Below are 26856 nucleotides of genomic sequence, written 5' to 3'. Positions count from 1 at the left end.
ACGTTAATGTTCTGTTACCAGCAGTGTTGATTATATCCTTCACACTACACCCTCCCTTCCAAACGCGAGTCGTTTTTCATTTCTAAAAGACATCTTTACTGCATATCATCATTAGTTTATTCTCAGCAGGCCCCGATTAGGTGGGAAACAAAGTAGAGTTTAACAACTAGCACAGAATACATCAGAAGGATGGAGACCTTGTGGGTTTGCTGGAACAAAGTGATAAATCATCCTCATTTTACTAATACAAGGTTTCAATTAGTTGTAATCACACCCACTGGAAGCAGCTCGCACATTTATCAAAAGCCGAGATCACTCTCTGAGGAGGTAAGGTTAATTCAGTTTTATTAGAGTAGGCTTTAAATGGAGCCAGCCTGCTGCATACCAAGTCCACAGAAAGCCACGTTTATGGGGTTGTATTTGAGCCTTCCTTAACAAACAAGTAATCAAGCACACTTATCCCTTGTCTCAAGGCTGTACATCTTCCTCCTACTTCCCCGGTAGGGGCTTCTTGGCTCTGCGTGAACAGACTATTAAAGACTGCAATAAATCGTAAAGAAAAGGGAGCCAGCTATCTGATTGGCGGTAAGACCAGGACATCCTGGTGCAGATTCTAGCAGGGCCCAGAATATGGTCAGCTAGACCATGTCACAAAGGGGCTTTCCTGAGATCCTGGATTTGCGGAAAACACTGGGGCTTAAGATTCAGCTTTAACCACAGAAGGTATTTAACTGAAAAGCCCATCATGCACAGTGCAGTTGGCCATAGAAAAACAAGCATTGGCATAGCCAATAGGTCTCGCCTTTGGGACCTTATAAGCAGGGACATCTTAAGGATTTTGGGGGCCCTGGGCCAAATATGTTTTGGGGGCCCCTGTTCAGAACAGCATTGAATTTATGATTCAAATTGAGACCCTGTTTCCCACGAAGTTTCCGCTTCCTCAGCTGCGTTAGAGATCTAGTTTCCATCATACGCATTATTTTGTTTGCTCACAATTGTCATTTTTGCCTCATGTAACTTAACGTTTGCTTTTGTAATTTGTTCACTTGTAATGTTCTCCACATGTATCAGTTCTGTTCCTATTGTGAAGCGCTCTGACACCTTCGGGTAAAGTCCGCGCTATATAAAAACTCATAAAATAAATAAAAAAATAGCCTATATATTCCTGATGTAAACGGTCGCCGCAGCTGACAATTATAGGATTTAGTGTTTACTGCCCTGCTACTAGCTTTTTAAATTGTATATGTGTGGCTGAATTACTTTCTGCTTTCTAACAATTTCTCCTACCTACGGGCACTTGCACTTTACTTGATTCTTCTTGCCTACAACTCCTTAGCTGCTCCGATTCGATTCTCGCTTTTCCTCCAGTCCTGGTCCACCGCGGCTGATATGCCGATTGTGTGAAGGGCTGGGGCTACTATCGGGCTCCTCACTTGCGCTCACGCAGTTTCCGCTTCCTAAGCTGCATTAGCAATCCAGTTTGCATCATAGGCATTAGCCTATATATGCCCGATGCAAAAGGACGTGCTCAGCGGACGCGTGCCATTGGCTCGCAGAAGGCGCACCAAAGGCAAGCCCATCTGTGCCCGGAGGTGTCCCGGCCGCGACCGGCGCTGGCCATGCTGCCCAGTTTCCCTCCGGTGAGTTTCTTCCACTATATTACAATAGGGAAAAACTGCTTAGACTTAGGCGGCCTCCATTTTGCCAGCGTACAGTCGCTGATCCAAGCTTGAAGGTAGACTTTCGACGCAATAAGTGCAACTGGTCTCTCCTCCAGCCCAGGAAACTCACACCCATGATCCTCCCACGCAACAATACGTGTAAAAACAATAATACAGAGGACGTAAAGGCAACCCTTTTAAATTGTATCTCTATGCAAAAGCATGAACCACACATTTATGACCTACTTTTAGACGAACAGCCTGATCTTTTATTTCTCACTGAGACCTGGCTGTCTGAAGCCTCCAACCCTACTATCACCTCGGCCATCCTTCTGGTTATAAAATCCTTAGGAGGGACCGACCGAGTGGAAAGGGGGCGGTGTTGCCATAATTAACAATCAATAATATCAATAACTAGACTGCTCTCCCATCCCGATGGAAAACATTGAGGGCGCAGAGTCCTTAGGCTTCCGCTGTACCTTATCCCCCATCAAAGCATAGCTGTTTTTCTGATTTACAGACCTCCCGGTGCAATTGGAAATGTTATTACTACGCTTAATGCAGCCACCACCTGCCAGGCCTTAAAATACAACAACTGCTTTATTCTGGGAGATTTCAATATACATATGGACAATGGAAAAGAACCTCAAACAGTTTCCTTGTTGGATACGCTACAAGCTTGCAACATGTTTCCATCTATTTCTTTGGCCACACACGAGAAGGGTCATAACCTAGACCAAATATTTCACAACTTTGACAGATCAGTAAGCCTACCTCTTCCCATTACCTGGTCTGACCATCTCCTTTTAAAATTCATCATACCCAACTCTGCCACAGCCCCTCGGGCTAACGCAGGGCAGAGGGTCCCTAATTACAAGATGTTCCATAAAATATCCATCACGATGTTAGCAGATGCCCGAGGTCATTCCTCACCGGAGCTGTCTTGCTGCCTCGGCTCAGACTCCCTCTCACTAGATTCATTGCTCCGAACCAACATTGGTGCAGCCTGTGAGAAGTTGGCCTGGTATATGATGTTCACTATTCTAGTGAGCACCTTGCACCAGTCCAAACAACCCTTATGGTGATGGTTGTAAAGTCAACCTTATAGACCAGCTATCCTAGTGGTAGCATGGACAAAGCAGTCTTAGGCTAAAACTTCAGAGAGCATGTGAAGCAAGCTATTTTACCATATGGAACCTCCTTGAATACCAAATGAAAGGACACCACACAGGTTATATATAAAATATATATGTATTTATTATAAACACAACCCCTCTGAACTCTTTATGAGGTCAGAGGCTAAAGCACTTAGCAAGATACTTAATTATCATACAGCAAGTTGCACAATATACAGTAGAGCCCTAGGGGCACGTAAAACCATATACTTAAATAGTAGTATAAGAACCACGTCACGAACACAGGATAGGCCTAGGGCCTAGGGAATCGCTGGGGTTACACTAAGCTAACAAGAGTTAGGGAGCAGGAGGAGCACGGGATGCGTGTGCAGTGTCTATTCACACATGCAAGTTACCATGGGGAAACAATGGGAACGTAAGAGTTAGAAACTAGTTATTTTAGGACACTTCCGGATGTACTAGGAGAAAGCCACTGAAAACTAGGACACTAGGATAGTCAATACCTACAGGAGCACCGGAGTGCCCGTGTTACCTCACCCACAGGAGCCGGGTGCATAGGTGTCAAGTTGTGTCGGGTTTCGTCGCTGATTCCTATGGAGACCTGTAAAAAGATGCTGCAGGCGACCAGGAGAGAAGTGTCCGGGTGGATCCAAGGTCGGATCGATGATGAAGAGTACCTGAAAGCAGAGGGGACAGAGTCTGGGTCACTAGCCAGTGACCAGGAAGGAACCAAGAAGGAACCAGGCGATGTCGCGAAGCAATCAGGTGATGTCGTGAAGCTTGAGTCTGCAGCCACTTGGACCAGGAGGCGTCGACGACAACCAGGAGCTGGATACGGACTGTCCCATGAAGGATCTTGCTGTTGGCGGCATCGGCTTCCGGATTGGAGTCAACAGGCCTTGGCAAATGCAACCCACGCAGGAATCGAATATTCGCTTCGGGTTAGACCAGCAAGGTCTATGGGGCTTCTCCTTTGCAGGGAAGCAGGGGCCCACCTGGAGCAACCAGGCAGGTGGTTCAGATTTAAAGGTTCATTGTCATGGAGGCCACTAGCCAACGGGCAAGTAACCGGACAGATGTGTCAAGCACAAAAGCACTAGCAGGCCCCACGCGGCACTTGGTGAGTGTGGAGGGCTGTGCGTCGGTGCAAAAGGTGCTCGGGGTTGGGGCTTCTCAATCCCAATGCACAACTTCGAGGGTGCCTCAGAAGCTGCACCAGTAGCAAAGAGCAGGCTTTTCAAGATGGCCGGTTCCACGTCTCTCGTCGCCTCCACGGGTCTCAGCTTTGCTGTGGCTGTGGATCCGTGTCAAAGAAGACTGGAAGTCTGGCTCTTGTTGGACTCTGTGCTCGGGCTCCGTCGGGAGCGTCGACAAAGTAAACCGCAGATTGCTAGATGGTGCCTGTTTGCACAGGGTGGTCACTCCTTGACCACAAGGGAGATTCTTCAGTCTTCTAGTTGCAATAGAATGTCGAAGGTCCAGAGTTTCGTTTCAAGTTTCAGTTCAGGATAAATCTAAAGTCTCTTGACTCAGCTCCTACCTGTATACTTATCTGAGGGGCTGGATTACCTGCTAGGTCCCTCCTATGGGTGGGACCAGGGAAGGGGGTGGTTACACCCCTTTCCCTTTGTCCAGTTTCACGCCAGAGCTGGGGCTGGAGTGCCCCAGCAACTGGTTTGAACCGGGCGATGCATGGGACACCTTGTGTGCCCCAGACAGTGTCTCATTTCATTCAGCCCTTCCTGCCCCAAAACACTATGGCCTGTCTGGGGTGGTGCTAGCACCTCCCAAGACAGGAAACCTATTGTCCAAGCCTCCCTCGCTGGAAGGACTCCCAGCAGCAGGCAGCAGCATCCATTTTGTGATGCTGAGGCTTTGGTCAAATTAACCGGGATTAACAGGAACAACATGTCTTCTCCCTCTAGAAGGGTGGAATGCTACCCCCGTCGCCAGAACTGGCGAGTGGGTAGTATTCCAAAATGTATGACACCTTACACGACATGTTTTGATAAAGCCAAACCAGAGTTAGCATTTAACCACGAGGATTATAATGCACTTAAGAGTATATGGTATGGCTATATCATAGAACAGCTATAAGGACATGGTTCCGAAAGCTGCAGACAGGCTCAGCTCATGCTAGAGCCTCATCTCACATAAAACCAAGCACTCTGCCTTCAGGATTGTTAAGGCCTGCCATAGGAGTGACTTATAGGTATATATGTGTCTATATATAATGGTAGGTATAGGAATACTATACCTAAGCAAGGGGTGATTACATGACCTTGCCCTGGCTGAGTGATCAGCCAGTTGTGTCAGTTTGGATGGCAAGCCAGGGGTGGCCCACAGCCACATTAAAGTAAAAAACCAGTAAAGCAAAAATCAAAAAGTGGGGTGACCATAGGAAAGCAGACCCTACTCTCCTACATAGCGGTACCGGTTGTTTCCCGCTCCTCAAAGAGGTCGGCCCACCAGCTCCATGGTTTAACGATTCCCTCAGATCTAGCAAAAGAAATTGTAGAAAAATGGAATGGAATGGAAATGGCGTAAATCCTATCTACCTGAGGACAGGAAGACACCTTATAAGCTCATTAAATTCTCGTGAAGGCAGCTAAGAAAAACTTCTTTCAAACCAAGATAGAAAATGCCCAAAATAAGAGTAAGGAAATCTTTAGCATAGTTAAATACTATATCACCCGAAAGCCATCACAAAGTAAGGGCCGTGCACGGAAGAATGGTCTAAGCAAATAGCTCAATTCTTCCACAAAAAGATCTCTGTGATCAGAACAAGCCTTCACTAACATCTCAGAGGAAGAACTGACCTTCTAGCTTAGTTCTAAAAGTAAATTTCACCTCTTGGATCCTCCATCTTTACTAGCTTTTCCTGAGTTTCAGCTTGAAGAGGCACTGACCCTCCTCCAAAGCATTAAATCAGGCTCTCCTACCGACCCATGTCCAGCGAATATCCTGAACCTATTAGCTCCCACCATAAACCCCACGGTAAACCAGCTCTTTAATGCTTCCCTTTCCTCAGGCAACATGCCGAAATTATGGAAGAATGCTAAGTTTCTTCCACTGATAAAAAAGGCTAATGCCAAACCGACAGACCCTGCCAACTACAGGCCAATCTCCATTCTTCCGCCCCTCTTCAAAGTATTAAATAAGCATGTAAACAAGGCCCTCCAAAAACACATTGAAGATGGAAAGCTCCTTCATGAGTCCCAATCCGGTTTTAGGGCTAACTACAGTACGGAGTCAGCTCTGCTGGAAGTGACTGAATTTCTCATGGGTAAGCTGGACCAGGGAGGCAAGGCTGTTCTGATACTGCTCGATCTGTCGGCGGCTTTCCATACGGTCCCACTTAAGAGGCTCCTGGAGAGACTTGCTAAGTTCGGCCTGAGGGGGACTGCCTTAAAAGGGATGTATCCTTCTTGGCAAATAGATTTCAGGATATATGGCTCCCCCCTTTCTCTTCCGTGGTTCTGGCCATGAATGTAGGTGTCCCTCAGGGCTCCATTCTCAATCTTACCCTTTTTAATATATATCTACCCCCACTTGCATTTCTGGTAGAGGAAGATGGCGCAAAATTTGTTTCCTATGCTGATGACACTCAGCTGTTTTTTACATGTGAAAAAGGAACCAACTTTGACAGGGCAATGATTAGGTCTTGCCTCACAAAGGTTTTTAACTGGCTTAAGATCAATCAGCTAAGTGCAATCCTGACAAAACTGAAGTTGTTTTCGTTGGTAATCCAGAAACACCTGAATGGAGCTCTTGGTGGCCAAAAGATCTGCCGTCCCCACCCGCGGAAAAGGAAAAAATCAAAAACTTAGGATTTGTCATAGACAAGACACTCTTCATTCGCTTTCAAATCCAAAATCTAACTGGCGCTTGCATTGGCATAATCTGGATGTTGAAAAAATTCATGCCACTGTACCGCTTGAGAGCAGAAAGATCGTGGTGCAGGCTCTGGTGACATCAAAGCTTGACTGTGCCAACAGCTTGTGCCTCGGTCTTCCCAAATCCCTTATCCAGTGCCTACAAGTGGTACAAAACATGGCGGCCAGAATCGACTTCAAAGCGATGACCATCTTCTTTAAAGTTTTCCACAGCTTAGGAGCGAGCTACCTAAATAAGCACGTTAATCGCTACACAACATCTAGACCTCTTCCAATGCCAACCTGCCATCATGCCTAAAACTGAAGGCAGATCTCTCTGCTTCCTAGAGGCAAAATTGTGGAATAGACTTCCTGAGTCTCTGAGACTAACCACAGGCCTACTCTCTTTCAGGAAGAACTAAAACCTGGCTTTTTAATGTTATGTTAATTTGATTTGTAAGGCACAACAGGTTCCCAAAAAGGGTTTCTCGGCGCCAACCTGAAAGGAACAGAAAGAGGGAAGGGATTATTGATTAAACAGCCAAGTTTTTAGGCATTTACGAAAGTTCTCGTAGACAGTTTTGTTGCAGAGCGGCACAGGGAGAGAGTTGCATAAGGAGGGACCTAAACAGGCTAAAGATCGACCACCCATGCGTGACAGTCTAATTCTAGGGACCGAGAATTTGACCTGGGCGGCAGACGGGAGGGGGCATGAAGGCAAATAAGGGTGGACCAGAGCTTGCAGGTATTGGGGGGGGGGGGCACTCCAGATTTGATAGCTCAGGGCTTTGAACTCAATTCGGTTTTCTACCCTGAGTCAATGAAGGTCACGCAGAGAGCCAGAGATAGAGGCAGCTCTGGGAACCTGACAAATCAGTCTGGCGGCAGAATTCTGCACCACCTGTAGCTTGCGTGTCACATCCTTGTTAGTCCCTAGATAACGAATGTTGCCGTAATCCAGGTTAGAGGTGACAAGAGCCTGGACCACATTTCTCTGGGTAGGACTGGGAAACATCCAAATAATCTGTTCAAGCCATTTTAGGATAATGAAAAAAGTTGCAGCCACCTTCACGGCTTGCAGTCGCATAGATAATAAATCATCAATGATGAAGCCTAAGTTGCGAACTTGGCAAGAGGACTAAGGGAGAGGACCCATTTCAGTAGGCCAATGTTGGAGAGTCCAAAGATCCTTATCCCTTCCCAGAATCAGAACCTCTGTTTTCTCTCCATTGAGTCTGAGAAAATTTCCCTGCATCCAGGATGCAATTTTACTCAACCCCAACTTGAGAGCAGATGTCTCTCATATACCCTCTCGGTAGAGAAAGAGAAGATAATCTGGGTGTCGTCAGCATAGGAGAACAGGGACAACCCAGCCTCATCTGCAATGTCAGCCAGATGTCTGACATACATGTTAAATAATAAATGGCTAAGAATGGAGCCCTGGGGTACCCCATAGGGAGCGGAATGAGTATCAGTACTGGCCGTTGGGGAGAAAACCTGGAACGTCCGGCCAGTGAGAAAAGAGATAAGCTAGTTGAGTGCTGGCCCAGTAACACCCAAAGATCGTAAGGCTTTCACTAACCTGGTGTGAGACACAGTGTCAAAAGCTGCGCTCAAATCAGGTAGGATAAGGGCCACCATGTCTCCAGAATCTAAATGGTGTTTCAGCCTTTCCGTGACTCTAAGAAGGGTAGTTTCAGTTGAAGAGCCGGCTCTAAAGCTCGACTGAGATGGGTGTAAACAAATTTGTGACTCGACAAACTGAGTTAGCTCTGAATTAATATGCCTTTCAAGAATCTTTGAGAAGGCCGGAAGCAATGAAATAGGCTGGTAGTTTGAGTGCTGATCAGGGTCAGCATTAGCCTTCTTCAGAAGAGGAAGCACCATTGCGTATTTTCACTCTGGTGGGACCGTTGCTTCCTGTAAGGAGGCATTCAAGAGTTCCATGATTATTATGAGTGAAGGCAACTCAAGCTGCTGGAGCACCGAGATCGGGAGGGGGTCACTAGGTGAGCCAGATTTAATACTAGCTATAAGCCATTTGAGGGAGCTCATGTCTAGTAGAGACCAGGTTTCCAGTTTTTCCGTGGAGTCAGAGATCCTATTGTCGCTTTGAAAGAAACAATGGGTCTTTCATGCACGCTTTCCTTCTGCTGTCACGCGCCAGGCCACTCTAGTCTGAGTAGCTGTGCGCTTTGTTAAATACACTATTTCATTTAATTTCATTAGGTCCCTGACAGTGCAAAGGAACACCTGTCCAAATTCTAAGGGCCTTATTTATGAGGCCTTACTTCACTTTTATGCCACCAGTGCGTCACTTTTTGTGACGCACCAGCAGCGTAAAAAATATGCCATGTTGCGCCCTATTTACAAAGTGACACATCTAGGCAGATGCGTCACTCTGTAAACCCCTGCACCACATTATACCTGCCCCAGGTATAATGTATGCAGGGTGGGTGTTCCCCCGCAAAAAGCCTTGTAGAAATGGCGCATTGAAATCTATGAGAATTCAGTGCGCTACTTCTAGGACACCATTGCGTCAATATCTTCCATCTGCCTCACAGCAGGCGTAAGACTGATGCAGGCCCTTTCACATGGGGCTTGACCCATGTGAAAGGACACATTGCTGGAGGTGCGTCTGTTTTCAGACACACCCCAGCAATGCATCACTTTTGCACCTACAGATATGTCAGAAATACTGATGTATCTGTAGCTCCTTGCGACATGATGCGTCATACAGTAAATATCATGCATCCATCATGTCGCAAGGAGGGCGCACTAAAGAGTGATGCATCCCTGTTTTCACACAACGATGCATCACTTCTCATAATAAGGCCCTAAATGTGTTTATATCTAATTTCAGGGATAGTTATTTGTGTTTTCAATATTGTAACACAGCAGCAGCTCACCAATATTACTGCAAATAATCTCTGTGACGCCCTCCCATTTCTTATATGTTAGGCCTTATTTTGGTCTAATAGAGAATTTTTTTATGTATATTGCATGAAACATAAACACATTTTTTGCAAAATGGTTGTACTAGACTCTCACACACCACGTACATAAAAAATAAATTAAAGGAAAACAATATTTAAAAGAATCTATTTAATACATTTTCAAGGTCATTGGGGCAAAACTCTGGTGATTGGAGCTGACTCTGTCAGGGGGCCCCCTGAAAGGCTGGGGCCTTGGGCCAGAGCCCACTTTGCCCATGTATTAAAACGTCTCTGCTTATAAGTGTTTAGCCCTGCAACAGTTGATGTCGGTGCACCAAGGATATTGTGCTGGATAACTAAACACTTATTAGGTCCCAAAAGCGAGACCTATTGGCTATGCCAATGCTTGTTCTTTTTGTTCTCCTGTATTGGGAGGTGGTTGAATGGGTATGGGAGGGGGTTTTCTCTTCCCATTGTTGTTTCCCCCTCTGGGTTGACTCTTGTTCTGGGCCACTCTGACTCTCTAAAGATACAGGCCGCTTGGACTTATTAGCCTTGCTTCTACTTGACGCCTGCTTCAGGGATGTTGGCCTTATTACAGAGCCTCTTGTACACCTTTAAAAGCACTGTTTGTAGCCGCCGGCCCATGTGGTTGTAGGCAGAATGCTGTGTGCAACTAATGAGTCACCTTTCAAAATGTCTAATAAAATAGATTTGTTCCATAAAGTGAATGGTTTTATCGGAAGTGAGCCAACCCTACACTGGTGATACAATTTTCTGTTGCATGGTTTGGATATAAAGTTCAAGTGGGCCTCAAACTGGGTATCATACTTGTGTCCAGAAATATACCCGTAAGGGAACTATTCTGAATGGATGACAAACACTTTATTTTGGCCATATTCCTGTAGGCTTCCTTATAAACTTTTTTAGGCGGAAAAGTGCTGCCTGCTGGATCCTCCCACAAATGACTAATCCCCATGTCCACCAGTGTGCACTTGATTTTATGTAACCATAAGATTTTACATGATAGACTGGCTTCTCTTACATGCTTTAATGTATTGGTGTAGGGTAACAGCTCCAGAGTGGTCCAGATCCTTCTCCAACATGCTATGGGCCTAAACCGAGCCAACTCCTCAATTTCACAACAGCCAGGTCTAAATATAGGGGTTTAAGAGAAGATGATTGTGGGAGTCCTGTTAAATCTAAAAGAGTCGTGTGCGCCTCAACATGCGGGTACATCCCAAGGAGGCACACCAGGATGGCTCAAATAATTGATTCCAATGTTTTAAACATGATTGTTTATTTTCATTATATTAAGGAATGTTTCATGATATTGTCATCATATCAATGGCATTTTACGGCAAAAGATCCATAATTAGTATTTTCAGAGAAAGCTCCGATGCATTTCGGGCAGACTGCCCTTTGTCAAGGAGCACTGAAAGAAGAAGAAACAGGTCTAAGTGAGGGGAGAGCGGGTGGGCGTCTAAGACGTGCAATGTGGGGTGTGGACAGGAGTGGTGAATAAGATGAGATAAGTAAAGAACCATATCGGTTATAGTGAACGAGTAACGTGCTAGCTGAGGTACATGCAACGAGTCGTAGGCGCGATCAGTGAGTGAAAGTTAATGTATAAGACGTGCCGAGCTTAAACGACCAGGTGATCTAGAGAAATCGGAGGGTGAAAGTTAACACTAAAGGCGTGCCGGGCTAGAAAACGAGTGAGTGATCTTGAAAAAAGATTTGAAAAGTGCAGCGGTTAACATTTACTTCGTGGTAGAAGATTCAAGCAAACAGGTGATCGTGCAAGGTCAAAGAGTGAAAGTTAACGCTAAGGCATACACGGGCTTAAAAGAAACGGTTTGGAAAAATACAACGGTTAACACTTACTTCGTGGTGAAAGCGCTAGTAGCCGAAAGTACGGTCACTGAGTGGTCAGGTGATCAATGGGAGAACCCGGTGGATTCAAATAGAATAGGTGAAACATTGTGATAGAAAGAGGATTAGTGGAAAGTGTGAAAAGAAAGTATGGCGGCCATCTTAGAAAGGTGAAATTCATAATAAACAAGGTACCGAGGGGAAGGTGAAATTAAATAAAGGTAAAGTAGAGAGCAATGCAAGATATCAACCAATCCAGTATGTATAAAGTTGACATCTATAGATAACAGCTATATTCGACGCGATCATTAAGTCCATGCGGCTTAAGGGTTTGCAGACGATAAATCCATTCTAGTTCTCTCTTAAGAAGAAGTTTACGATTGTCAGTTCCTTCTTTTTTTGTGATGATTTCTAGGACGATGAATTGTAGTTGAGCAATCGTGTAATGAGATACATTAAAGTGGGCTGCTACATTAGATTTCTCATTTTTTGTACGGATGTTAGATTTATGTTCGTTCATGCGTGTCTTGACTTTTCTCTCAGTTCTGCCTACATATAGTTGGCCACAAGGGCATTTGATGGCATAAATCAAATTCATAGAGTCACAGGTGGCATTAATGCATAGTTTGATAGGATGACCTTTCATGGGGTGTCTTATGATGTTCCCTTTAATGACACAATTGCAGTTACTGCAGTTTTTACACGGCAAAGTTCCTTTGTAGTCTGTGTGGGAGAGAGGTTTCTTCATGAGGATTTCCTTCATATTACTGCTGCGGGTGTAGGCAAACAGTGGGGGGAGCTTGAAAGCAGTCCCTAAAATCGGGTTCCATTTGCAAAATTGGCCAATGTTTAAGGATAATTTTCTTGAAGGTGGCACTTGTGGTTGAGTATTTAGATACTAATACCATACGTTGATCAGTGTTTTTTTTTTTTTTAGTGAGACTGTCTTGTCTGCTGATGGCTGCAACTTGGGTGTGGGCTTCATTAAGAATGGTTTGAGGGTAACCTCTATCAGAGAATCGATCATGCATTTCTTTCAGTCTGAGGTTGAATGTGTTTTCGTCGGAGACAATGCGCTTCACGCGTAACATTTGAGAATATGGTAGGTGCCTTTTAAGGGATCCTTGGTGGAAGCTCGTATATGTAAATGTAAATGTAGTTGAGCTTATATAGCGCACAGCTACCCGCAGTGGGTTTCCCGGCGCTTGCTTAGGGAACCCTTCCTGATATTCCCCTGTGAGATAGCAGGGTATCCACAAGGTGAAAGTCAGGCATCCCGCCGCGAGGGGCCGTTGTGGAGATTAAGCAAGCTGTTGCCCAGAGTCGCAGAGTGTGAACCCGTGAGTCGAGGAGGCACCGGGGCGAGAATTGTCGAGTCCGTGGAATTTTTAGCCCAAGACCCGCCGAGGCGGGGAATTGAACCCTGGTCCAGGACCGATCTCAGCTTCCGGGTCTGCCGCCTCTAACCCCTGAGCCACACTTCTCCACTATAGTGTAACGTATTGTTACGGTCGGTGGCTTTACGGTGTAAATCAGTAGTAATCCCTTTGTCGGTGATCTTGACGGTGACGTCAAGGAATGAGATTTCTGTGTCACTCATCTGCCAGGTCAATTTGATTCGCTCATCCTTGGTATTCAATTCACTCAGGGCATTGTTGAGAGAATCTTTTGTGTCTGTCCACATGAAAAAAAGGTCGTCGATGTACCTGACGTACATCTTGATTTTGTCGTAGAAGTTGGTGTTCCCATAGATGTATAGGTTTTCAAAGTTTTGCATATACATATTAGCGTACGTGGGAGCCGCACAGTTCCCCATCGCCATTCCAGATAACTGGAGGTACCACTTGTCATCTTGTTGAAAATAACTATGGCATAAGGTATATACCATGAGTTCCATTAAAAAAGTTTGCATGGGCATGTCAATGTCACTTTGTAGTAAGGCTTGTTCAATGGCATCAATATCCCCTTGGTGGGGTATGGAGGTATACAAGGAGCTGACATCAGCTGTGCATAGTATCAGTGATTCACTCATGTTGATGTCCATTTCGGCCAGTTTGAGTAAAAATTTGGTTGTGTCCTTAATGTAGCTTGTCATTTTAATGACCAAGGGCTGCAGGTATCTGTCAATGAATTTGCCGACGGGCTCATGTATTGATCCTTTGGTTGAGACAATTGGTGTAAAGGGTGGATCAAGTACATTTTTGTGAATCTTGGGCGACATGTGTATAGCAGGGCTTTTAGGATGGTCGCACAGCAAGTAATTTTTGGTGCGGTCTTCAATGATGTCAGCTTCATGTGCTTTGACTACCAAGTTCTGTAAGATGGTTTGAAATTCCCTGGTGGGGTTGTGGTCAAGTTGCATGTAAATATTCGCATCCTGAATGTGTTCATGTAGGCGTTGAATGTACATGCTGGTATTTAAGATCACAAGGGCGCCGCCCTTGTCTGCTTTAACACATTTTATTTGTACGTTTTTCGCCAAGCTTTTAAGAGTATCCACATCCTTCTGTGTGATGTTTTTACATTTGGAAGTGTTTTTGAAGTTTATTTTTGACAGATCCTGACGAACCAGATTTTCAAAGAGATCAATACACTTATGACTGTTCGGGGCTTGATATGTGCTTGGTGGCCGTAAACCTTTGAGTTGATCTGGTCTCTCATTGGTGTTGATAGAGATGATGTTATCAAAAAAATGTCGCAGCCTAAGTTTGCGGGTTAATTTGAAAGTGGATACTTCGAGTTCAAGTAAGTTGGTATGAGTCACCGGAATAAATGACGTGCCTTTTTCAAGTAGGTTCATTTGGGGGGGAGGAGCCAAGATGGCGATGTGAACGGACGTGAAGTCTCTCGGCTCCCCGATCCTTTGTTCCTCTCACCGAAATCCTGACCTTATCCTGCCACGAAACGCTAACGAGGGGACGGGGACGGTGTGCGGAATTGACTGGTGCTCTCCCGATGTTCCCGCCTGCCTGGAATCCACTGCACGGCCGAGAGAACTGCGGAGCTCGTCTCTACCCCTGAGACCGAGACCCGGGCGGACGCGCTGGCATGGCGGCTGCCGGAGCTGCCGAGGCTACGGAGGCGGAATGACTATAGCGCCCTGACTGGCGCCTCTACCTGCGACTATCTGCGCCTGCCCTTCACTTATGCACGGAGTGCCTGCCGACCGTGAACTTCCTCGGGCGCCTCCACTGCCGAGCTCTGCAAGCGAGGTACGCAGCGTCACCCCCATGATGGCGGACATTTAAACACCGCTGCTCTCCCTCAAGCCTGCTCCCGACCACCGTGAGGCTTTCATTGCGGGTCGCCCACTGATTGTGTGTCTGCGTTCGGACAGCGACCTACATCCCTGTGGTCTCTGTGGCACTTGCGCCCCTGTGCCCCTTTGCTCCCCCGGCGGGGCTCTTGCACTAGCTAACCTGGCTGCATCTCCTGCTAACGCTGCCTCGGATAAGCCCTGGACTGTGTTAAGGTCCCCTGGCCGCTGTCTTGTCTGGGGTCCGGCGCCTGTGATCGAGACGCATATGGAACCCCCGGCGGCCCCAACTTATGGCTCCATTCTTGCTGCAATCCGTGACTTGTGGGCAGAGATGCATGTGGGCTTTTTATCACTGTATGGGAGGCTTGGGGCTGCTGCGCCCGTGGTGACCTGCACATCACCGATCTGCCTCTCTCACTGGGATGCTGTGTCTGTCGTTACTCCTGTCCAGGCTACATTGTTGCCAAACAATTGCTCTATCCTTCAGCTTCCCGGCAGTGTTGGCGGACGCAAATTGATACCTATTTATTTCACCGGCGCTACAATGTTGCTGCCTCCACCAGTGCTCACAATTTCCTTCGAGACTATGCTACCTTTGGTGATGCCGTCACGGACGCGGCAGCTAGTAGGTCTGCTTGCCCATGTTCATTTGGCCCTGTTGCTGCTATTCATTCTCTCGCTGACCAGTGAGCAACCATTGGCGCTGTCTAGTGGGATACATGGAACTGGTCGTGGACGGACCCGTCCATTTTGTTATGGAACATCATCTTCCTGCCGAGAGCGGCCATCTTGTCCCTTTGTTCAGCCCGTGTGGACTGCCATGCGAGGGTTTTGGCTGTGGGGGCGAATACGTACTGGTCAGGGTTAGCGGACTTTCTTGGTGGACTGTGTCTTCCTGGCTGACTAAATCTCGGTTTGCAATGGTTCATGCATTATGCGACTGTAACTCTCCTTGCGTTGTTCTTGTTGGTACACATGGGGGATGGGACGACTAGACTTGTTAGGCGGGTGGGACCTCGGGACGAGACGCCCTTTATGTGCGTGCTGCTATGATACGTGTGATCTCTCCCTATTTTGTTTCGTACTGCGCAATTTATACTCCTTAGGTGGTATATAGGGTGGGAGTTGCTACATGGATGGGGTGTCCAAGAGACTTGGTGTTTAATGGGCTCCTCCCCACACTTTTTTCTTTATTGGGAGTTATAGATTAGGATTTTCTGTTCTTTCTCCCTATCTCTAAAAGTGACATTTTTCTTTCTTCTCTTCTTAGGGTTTTCCCTCTCTCTTTCCTTTGTCTATATTTCGGGTTCTTTAGCGGGCGATAGACACACTGCGGGGGGGGGTAGGCCGTAGCCTCTGCAATGATGTAGGGTGGGGGGAAGGTTTTAGTTCTCATGTTGGTTTCTATGGGCCTTATTTTTTATTATTTCTCTGCGCTTTTCTTACCTAATTTCTGTTCTGGGTCCAGGATAGGGACGTGTAGGGAGTGGGCTGCTCTGTACATGGCGTGGAATCGCTATACTGGCGAATTTGTTGTTTTACTCGTACCCGCCATATTGCCTGGAATGGCTTTAACGCTTGGTTTCCTGTTATGCTCTTGCCTGCTCATGCTGTGATGTAATTGTATGGACTTAGCTCTCCTGGATCTCTACTCTCTCTTCCTTTTCTTATTCCTCTCTCTTCTCGTTATTATTCTCTTTCTTCTTTCTATATTTCGGGTGAATCTGGGCGACAGGCACGCTGTTCAATGGGGTAGACCGTAGCCATTACAGTGATGTAGGGTGGGGGGGGTGTTTGTTGTTTTAGTTTGTTTTATTCTATGGTCCCTTTTTGCCTTCTTTAGGGGGTGGGCTGTGTCCCTTGTTGTTCACTCCTTTGTTCGTTAGCGTCTGCACCTTCTCCTTTTCGGGGCGGGTGGGCTGTACGTATGGCGTCCACTTTATTTGTTTGTTGGTATTCTTTGTCTATTTTGCTCCTGATGTGGGCGTGTGTGGTCTTTGGGCTCTGCCCTACTGTGTCATCTGCTTGCGTGGGGGGGCTGTTTCCTCCCGCCCCCCCCGTTTTTCTTTTCGATATATGTTGCATGACGCGCTGGTAGATATGGTTGCTACCTCCTTTCAGTAATGTAAAATGAAACCTCTTTATCCTGGCGCTGGCGATGTCGTGATTTTTGTATCCATCCTGTATTCATCCTGACGTATACATTGCTATGTTTTTTGACTCTCCTGATTTTGCGGCCGGCCCCTGTGGTCGTAGGCCAGCGCTTGTACTTATACCTGTTTTTTCAATAAAGGTTTTAAAAAAAAAGAAAAAAAAAAAAAGTAGGTTCATTTGATAGTTAGTGAGATTTGTGTCGGAGATGTTGATGACTAGGTGGGTTTTTTTGGTTTGGGATCCTTCTTGGTGACTGTGCTTCTGGTCATGGGAGGACTTTTTTCTATCTCCTTTCTTCTTGCCCCTCCTGGGTCTTCTGGAGCTTCTTGGCCTGATGCTAAAAAATGAACCAGGGATGGTTGTTGTGGTTCAGTTGTGGATGTGCTTGCTTGGTTATTAGTTGTGGTCTCGCTCATACCTGTAACAGTGGTAGTTTTTTGTGCCGGACGGTATGTGGAGTCACTCCCAGAAGATGAAGTGTCCGTTTGGGTGTTAGAAGGTCGGTTGCGGCGTCGTTGGGCATACACATGGGCCCAAGTGTATACTTCATCTAACTTGTAGTCTAAAGTGTCTCTCCTAAACTTCCTGACTTTACGATCATTGATGTCTTTACTGTGTTTTTCAAGTATTCGTTTAATATCTTCAAGAGTAGTTGTAAGTTCTTCCGGGGCTAGCAGATCTTTTAATTCACGGTCAGTTTCAGAGATTTCCCACTTTAGGTCTTTAAGGATGCCTGAAAGTTCTTCCACTATGAGTAGGATCAGGTCAAGGCTGCATTTATTCAGGATTCCGTCCCATTTCTCTCTGAATGTTTTAGAATTCTTACAGAGTGAGGGCTTAAGGGCTATTCTTAATCCGCGTGGGATTCTGAGGGCTCGATGGTACTTGAGTAGTGTGCTCGCATGGAGCTTCTGGTTAATGTGCCGTTTGGAAAGATATAGTAGTTGTTTCAAGCATTGCTCTTTGGTGCGGGAAGCCGTGATGGGGCTGATGTCTTCTTCAATCAACGAGTAGATCCGTTTGCATTCATCTTCATTGTATGCAAGAGGGTGAGCTCTTGCTTCAGTGGTTTTGCTAATCTCGTCAAATTGCATGACGATGGCGTGCTACCCTCAAGCAGGGGGGATAGAGGAACTGACAACAAATGGAGGTAGAGGGTGCTGTGCACCCTCTACCTCCATTTGTTGTCAGTCCTGTTAAATCTCTCATGAACTTATTCTGGGCCATAGTTAAGAATGTATTGATTTCAAAACCCCAAAGCTCGGCGCCATATAGGATCGAGACCCTGGCCTGAGCATTATAAATCGTTAGTGCAGGACCAACCAGCATTGTTTGCGAAAGCCGATGCTCTTTTAATAGGACACCTGCAAGTTAAGCGTGCCTTAGGGCCAATATGTCAATCTGGGGTTTCCAATTTAACTCCTTTCCCAAGGTTACACCCAGATACGTAAAAATATCTGTTTGTTCCAGTTGGGCATTATTCATGTATACTCTCCCTTTCACCACTTTATATTTATGTAAAACCATACATTTTGTTTTATCCACAATAATTACAAGCTCGTGATCACCCCAAAAGACCTTAAATCTATCTAGAGCTCGTTGCAAGCCTTTCTGTGTTTTAGATAAAATAAGGGTATCACTTGCGAACATCAATAGGGGTCCCTTCGTGCCAGCGAGTGAAGGTGCCTCAGTGGGATATGTGGAAAAATAATTAACTACCCTATTAATAAACAATGTGAAGAGAGTAGGGGCCAGAACGCACCCTTGACGGACCCCTTTTGTTCGCAGAAACCTTTCTGTGATCATTCCCTTGGAGCCTCAGCGAGCCAGAGCGTAATTTGACTCATGCAATTTGACAATTAGGGCAAGAAGTCCTAGTGGCATCCCTGATTCTTTCAGTACTTCCCATAGCCTATTGCAGGGGACCAAATCAAACGCAGATTTGAGGTCTATAAACGCTGCATACATGGTACCCCTTGCGATAATTACAGTGCCCCAATACAGCAGCATGAATCTAAAAACCAATGGTACTGACATGCGAACGGAATCCAGCCTGTAATGTTGATAAAATATCATGTTCGCATATCCAAGTTTGGGTTGTACTCAACAAGCCTGGCCATAATTTTTTGGGATTGAATCTATTAGGCTTATAGGCCTATAGTTACTTGGGAATGTGCGGTCCACCTTTTTGTAATTTAGTATTATTTCTGCACCGCACCAAGAATCTGGGATGGGAGCCCCACTGGCTATTGCATTAACAAGTATGTGGATATATTTAAGCCAGTTGGCTCTGCCATTGCCTAAATAGGTCGGCCGGGATGTAGTCAGGGCTAGGAGCTCTGCCCTTTGGAATCGCATCCAGGGCGATTTCGACCTCTCCAATCTCAAAGAACATAATGGTATCAGATTTGAATATGGGTCGGTGTTTTGAACTATCAGGTGTGGCAGCAAATTGAGCCTCAAAATACGAAACCCACTGGTCTGGTGCTACGTAATGGACTAGTGGTTGACTGGGTTCACTACTGTCCCATTTTACTGTCTTCCAAAATGACTGCATGCTTTTTTCATTACTCACGTGCAGTAGATCATTCCATCGTTTTTCGTCTGACTCCTTTTTGGCTACATGTTGTTTTTTTTTTTACATTTTCCGAGCCAGTTTAATCTCCTCCATTGATTTAGTTCTTATGGCTTGTGACAGTTTCTTTTAGGGTGCTCTACAATCCTTATTGTACCAGTTAGCTGACTTTAAATGACCTCGGCTACTAACTTTGTTATTCTTGATAAAAAAGCATTTAAGCTTATTAAACAAATCTTCGTGAGCCTGTAAAATAACACCATTTTTATTCTCCTGGGTATCTATGGTAGAAATAGCTGTTAGGGTATTTCCACCTCAACCTTCATCTGCATTAGGATGGTCTCTTGTTCAATCAGCATCGCCCACTTCACCCTTCGCATATCGTTAGTTGGGATTACGTCTCTGGTCACCCTCTCAATTGACTGTGGGTGTATGGCTAGCCTCTGCATCTGCAGGGTTAGCATGAGTGGATTGCAGTCGCTCTCGCTTCTCTCTTGAACCAACGTGTCGACGAGGCAAGACCACAACTCCAAATGAATGAGAGAATAGTAAATTCGGCTACTTCTTATGCCAATGCTATAAATGTGCGAACCCTTGCCATCCGATGTTGTCCTCCCATTTACACACTAAGATACACTTCAATCAGTAAGTATAATGTGGTTGGACTCTGTCCTTGCTCTGTCCTTGCTTTAATTTTCTTTTGACACATAATCCTCTCAATTCCTGGAAAGTGAATGTGTCATATCTAGATGTCTGCTCTTTGCTGACATCTGGCAGGGATTTTTAACAAAAACAAGGGGGACCCAAAAGGTAGCTTTGGACCATGGGTATTAGGTATTTTCTAAAAACAAAGGTCCTAAGCTTGGAATTTTCAAAAAACAAATATATATAGACCTCAATGGGAAACTATATAGTTTTATCCTATACCCAGCCGGGCAAGGAGTTTATTCATTTGATATCATCAAAGATTTTGAATTTGCAGTTTCACAGTAATCATATACATGTGAAGTAGGGCACAAGCCTGTACCGTACTTGAAAGTAGGAGGAGGAGAATAAGGATAGAAAGAAAGAAAGTTTACATCAGGCAAGAAGTAGTGAGCAAAGCTGGGTACTGCTACACATTAGAATTGCCAGTATTCCCCAGAGTAAATCATACATGCAGTAATATTCACAAATTGAGCTGTATGTTTACTTAAACCTAGACTTGGTTTAAGTAAACATACAGCTCAATTTGTGAATATTACTGCATGTATGATTTACTCTGGGGAATACTGGCAATTCTAATGTGTAGCAGTACCCAGCTTTGCTCACTACTTCTTGCCTGATGTAAACTTTCTTTCTTCCTTATTCTCCTCCTCCTACTTTCAAGTACGGTACAGGCTTGTGCCCTACTTCACATGTATATGATTACTGTGAAACTGCAAATTCAAAATCTTTGATGATATCAAATGAATAAACTCCTTGCCCGGCTGGGTACAGGATAAAACTATATAGTTTCCCATTGAGGTCTATATATATTTGTTTTTTGAAAATTCCAAGCTTAGGACCTTTGTTTTTAGAAAAGGCATCTGGCAGTGAGCCAGTAGCTCCTGCCTTTAAAGCCATGACTAGTGAGGTGTGGTGTGTGCACCTACCTACACTACTTGTTACCTACTAGAACCTCTCTAGAAGTGGTAGTCAGGGTGTGCTAACCCCTTACCACCTACAACTGCTAAGTTCAGTAGAACCTATGTATTATAAGACTTGGTTTATATGTACCTACAGGTACCTTGATGTGATTTTTCAAATGATATTTTGTAAAACAATGTATGCTCTTATCCCATCCGCTGCACACCCATGTGAGAAGTTGGCCTGGTATATGATGTCCGCTATTCTAGTGGGCACCTTGCACCAGTCCAATCGACCCTTATTGATGGTGGTTGTAAAGTCAACCTTATTAAAAGCTATCCTAGGGGTAGCAATGGCGAGCAGTCTTCTGGCTAAGAGTTTAGAGAGCGAATTAAGCTAGTCGTTTTACCAATTATAATCCCTTGAGTACCAAATGAAAGCACACCACACAAGGTATATATCAATTATATATGTATTTATTTTAAACACAACCCCTCTGGACTCTTTATGAGGTCAGAGGTAAAAGTGCAATACAAGGAACTTAATTAGCATACGATAAGTTGCACAGTATACGTTTTGCCCTAGGGGCCTCACAAACCTTATACTAAAATAGTGGTGTAAGAACCACGTGAGGATTAGAAAGCAGGCCTAGGGCCTGGGGAATCGCTGGGGCTTCTAGGAAGAACCAAAGGTTAGGATGTAGGAGGCCCACGGGATACGCGTACAGTGTCTAAACACTGCCGTGGTTTACCATTGACTTCTATGGAAAACAAACAAGTTACAAATTTACAATTTAAGGACACTTCTAGGTTAACTACAATGGAACCCTTTTAGAATTAGACACTTGGAGGGCCAATACCCTTGAGACTACCAGAGTACTCATCTTACCTCACCCACGGAAGACGGGTGCAAAGGTGTCTTTTGGTGTTGGGTTTTGTTGTTGATTCCAATGGAGAGCTGCGAAGAAGTTCTGCAGGCGACCAGAGGAAAAGTATCTGGGTGGATCCAAAGGTGAATAGAAGATCTGAAGAACCTGAAAGCAGAGAAGACAGAGTCTGGGCCACTAGCCAGTGACCCGGGCTGCGATAGGAAGATGCCACCAGATGTCGGATGATTTCAGGTGAAAAGGTGAAGACGATGAAGTACACAATTCAATTCTTTATTTATGTTTTGGAACTCATAAGAGATCCACATAAAAGAAATACAACATATATTTGTACATACACAAACTTTGCATAAAACAAATACTGACAAGCATTTGATTCCCAAGCCCTCTAATAAATATCTAAAAAACATTTGAAAAAGTTAAATATATTAAAACAGAACATTTCATTGGGCGGATTGTACAAAGCATTCAGAAAGGAGCTCGCCGTCAAAAGACCCAATTTTAAACATATATGTCTAAACCACTTTCTACGTGATATCCGCAAGGCTGGGCATATAAAGAGGACATGTACAATATCCTGGGTGGACATATTACAAAGGTGACAAATTGCAGGGGACCCATACCATCTAGATGTTAAATTATTTAGAGGGAGAAGGTCTGCCTCAAGAGGAACCAAAATCGCCGTATACCGTGAGGTATATTCCAAGAAACGTATGGTTGCATTTTCTTATATAGGCAGGAATCAAGGAATGGAGAAGGGCCTTTTTTTGCAAGAATTGCCTCCCTGTCTAGGCTAAAACTCAATTTCTAAGTGGCCAGTTTTAAACAAGACGATGACAAGGAGCTGGATTTGAGCTGTCCCATGAAGGATCTAGTTGACTGCGGTGTCGGTATCTGGGTTGGACACAACAAGCCTTGGCAAACACAACCCATGCAGGATGTCAAGATTGGCTTTGTTGCAGACCAGCAAGGTCTGGGGTGCTTCTCCTTTGCATGAAGCTTGAGCAAGCCTGGAGCAACCAGGAAAGCAAGTTTGATTCAAGATTGGTCTTCTTGGGGGCTCACTAGCCAACGGGCCAGGAACTGCAAAGACACGTCGAGCAGAAATGCACAAAGCGGGCAAACGGGACACTCGTGGAGTGGGGCCTCTGAGCTTCAGAGCAAATGATGCTTGGGTCTGGGGCTTCAAGCACCCCAATGCACAACTTCAGGATACCTCGGGAAGTAGGTGCCGCTTGCAAAATGCAGTATGTCCAGGTGTTCCAGTCCCACGTCTCTCGTGTCCGCCACAGGTCTCAGCTTTGCAGTGAGCAAAGGTCGGGTCAGAGATGTCTGGAAGTCTGTGTCCTGTGTCACAGATTCTTCGGGATCGGGCGGGAGCCCTCGAAAATGCAGACTGGCAAAGTTGCTGTTGGTGCCTGTTTGAACAGGGTGGTCTCTCCTTGACCACAAGGGAGACGTCTTCCGTCTTCCAGTCGAAATGGAATGTCGAAGGTCCAGGTCATATGTTTCAGAGTTTCATCCAGGGTAATCTAAAGTCCTAGGAACTGGGGTTCTATACTTATAGTACGTTTAGGGGTTGGACTAACTCTAAGGTCCCTCCTATGGGTGGACCTGGGGAGGGGGTGGTGAAACCCCTTTCCCTTTGTACAGTTTCACGCCAGAGCTGGGGCTGAGTGTCCCAATAATGTCCAAGCCTCCCCTGCCGGAGTTTCATCCAGCAGCAGGAGGGCAGACTCGTGTCTGTGGCAGCAGCATCCATTTTGTGATGCTGGGGCTCTGTTTAACTTTAACTGGGTAAACTAGTAACTACTTGTCTTCTACCTCTAGAAGGGTGGAATGCTAACCCCACCACCAGGACTGGTGGAGGGGGGGGGGTTGAATTCCAAAGTGTTTGACACTTTACACAACATGTTTTGATAAAGCCAAACCAAAGTTAGCATTCACCGCGAGGATTATAATGCACTTAAGAGTATATGGTTTGGCTATATCATAGAACAGCTATAAGAAGATGGTTCCGAAAGCTGCAGAGGGGCTCAGCTCATGCTAGAGCACCATCTCACATAAAACCAAACACTCTACCTCCAGGATTGTCGAGGTCTGCCTTAGGAGTGACTTATAGGTGTATATGTGTCTAAATATGTATATAGATATAGGTATACTATATCTAAGTAAGGGGTGATTACACCACCTTACCAAGGCTGTAAGAACAGACCTGTGGTGTCCGGTTGGAAGGCTAACCAGGGGTGGCACAATACATGCTGCAGCCCCTGGTAGGCCTTAGGTGCACCTATGCCCTGCGTACCTATGGTACACTATACAGGGGCTCACAAGGGTGACCCAGTAACCAATCTGGTATGCACCTAAAGTACATGGTATTTATTACCTACCAAACATCCATAGGAAAACGCTGGTACAGGCACTAATCCTTGGACGGGTAGACTATTGCAATAGTCTACTCAGTTCCGCCAACCATGAACAACTACGTAGACTGCAGGTGGTGCAGAACACCGCGGCAAGACTCATCCTGAATGCCCCTCCCCGTACCCCCTCCCGCCCTCTCCTTTCCCACCTCCACTGGCTTCCAGTGCAACAGAGGGTACATTTTAAACTCTGCTGCATTATGCATAAGTGCATTTATGGGTCTGGTCCCAAATATCTAAAAGATATTTTTTTCCTCTACTCTCCCGGACGTGCTCTGCGATCCAGCAACACTATGTTGCTACACATACCTAAAGTTACCAGAGCTAGACAGGGAGGCCGAGCACCCTCCCTTAAAGGCCCTTTGTTGTGGAATTCCCTTCCACCGCAGCTGAGACAAATCTCCAATCTTTTTTCCTTTAGGAAGAAACTAAAAACGTTCCTGTTCACATCAGGTTAACCGGACCTTTCTCTCTGTCACTTTCTTAGTATAATTTGTCCATCTCATACAGTAGCCACGCGCGGAGATACCCCTTCGGGGCTGATTCAGGCGCGCTATAAGAATATAAATAAATAAATATTTAGAGAGAGAACAGCTAGGTTTTTGGCCTGATGAGCAGGACCACAGCCATACTAAAGCCGAAAAACCAGAGAATCACAGCAAAAAGTGGGGGTAACCATAGGAAGCAGACCCTATTCTCCTACACCCCCCCCCCAAACACAGGGACATTAAACTTACCTTGACCAGTTGAGTCTTCATGTTCTAAGTGGAAATATCTGGAGAGTCTATCTGCATTGGCATGGTTACTCCTAGGTCTATGTTCCACTGTATAGTCCATCCCCTGTAGGGAAATGGACCACCTGAGCAGGTTGGGGTTTTCACCCTTCATCTGTTTTAGCCACAAGAGGGGCTTATGGCCTGTCTGAATTGTGAATTGAGAACCAAGCAAGTATGGCCTCAGCTTCTTCAGGGCCCAACCACAGCAAAGGCCTCCCTCTCAATAGCTGACCAACGTTTCTCTCTAGGGTCAGCCTTCTGCTAATATAAGCTACTGGCTGGTCTTGACCTTCATCATTCAATTGTGATAGCACAGCCCCTACCCCCAATTCAGAAGCATCTGTTTGGACAATGGATTCTTTGGAGTAGTTAGGACTTTGCAGAATGGGTGCAGTGCACACGGCCTGCTTCGGGTCATCAAATGCCTTTTGACAATTGACTGTTCACTGAACTTTCTTTGGCATTTTCTTAGACGTTAAGTCATTCAGGGGTGTCACAATGGAACCATACCCCTTGACAAATCTCCTATACTACCCAGTCAGGCTCACGAAAGCTCTGACCTGAGTCTGGGTGGTTGGAGCAACCCAGTCCATTATGGCCTAGATTTTGCTCTGTAATGGTTGAACCTGGCCTCCACCTACAAAGTGGCCCAGGTACACAACCTGACTCTGCCCTATCTGGCACTTGGTAGCCTTGATAGTTAGGCCTGCTTTTTGCAGGGCCTCCAAAACATTTTTCAGGTGGATCAGGTGATCTTCCCAGGTGGAGCTAAAGACAGCAATATCATCAAGATAAGCTGTACAGTAGTTATTGAGGCCTGAGGGGACTTTGCTCACCAACCTTTGAAATGTGGCAGGTGCATTTTTCAGACCAAAGGGCATTACCAAAAACTGATAATGTCCACCAGGGGTTAAAAATGCTTGCTTGGCCTCCTCAGCTAACTTGATTTGCCAGTAGCCAGCTGTCAGATCAAATGTGCTCAGATATTTGGCGGAGGCCAACTTATCTATGAGCTCATCTACTCTGGGTATGGGATGGGCATCTGTCTTAGTGACAGCATTGAGACCTCTGTAGTCTACACAATACCTCATATCTCGCTTACCATCTTGGGTGTGAGGTTTTGGCACATGGTCTACTGGACTAGCCCAAGGGCTATCTGAAGGTTCAATAACTCCCAATTCCAACATCTTCTGGACTTCTGTCCTGATACAGTCCCTGACATGACCAGGTTGCCTGTAAATCTTACTTTTAACAGGCAGACCATCCCCAGTGTCCACTTCATGAGTGCACCAGGTAGTCTGACTTGGAGTCAGTGAAAACATATGTCTGTATGTCTGCAGAACTTGTCTGCAGTCACTCTGCTGCTGGTCAGTGAGGCTGCCTGCCAAGGCTACACCATCAACTGAACCATCATCAGGGTTCTGAGAGAGCAGTTCTGGGAGAGGGTCACTCTCTTCCTCATCTCCTTCATCAGTAGCCATGAGCAAGCCCATGTCTGCCCTGTCAACATATGGTTTCAGTCTGTTGACATGAAGCACCCTGTGGGGGCTCCTGGGAGTTCCAAGATCAACCAGATAGGTGACTTCTCCCTTCTGTTCAACAATAGTGTGGGGTCCACTCCACTTGTCTTGGAGAGCTACTGGGGCCACAGGCTCTAACACCCACACTTTCTGTCCTGGCTGGTAAACAGTC

Source organism: Lissotriton helveticus, chromosome 2_1 (assembly GCF_964261635.1).
Source record: "Lissotriton helveticus chromosome 2_1, aLisHel1.1, whole genome shotgun sequence".
In the NCBI taxonomy this organism is placed as follows: domain Eukaryota; kingdom Metazoa; phylum Chordata; class Amphibia; order Caudata; family Salamandridae; genus Lissotriton; species Lissotriton helveticus.
The sequence above is the reverse complement of the archived record's forward strand: the minus strand, read 5'-3'. Positions refer to the sequence as shown.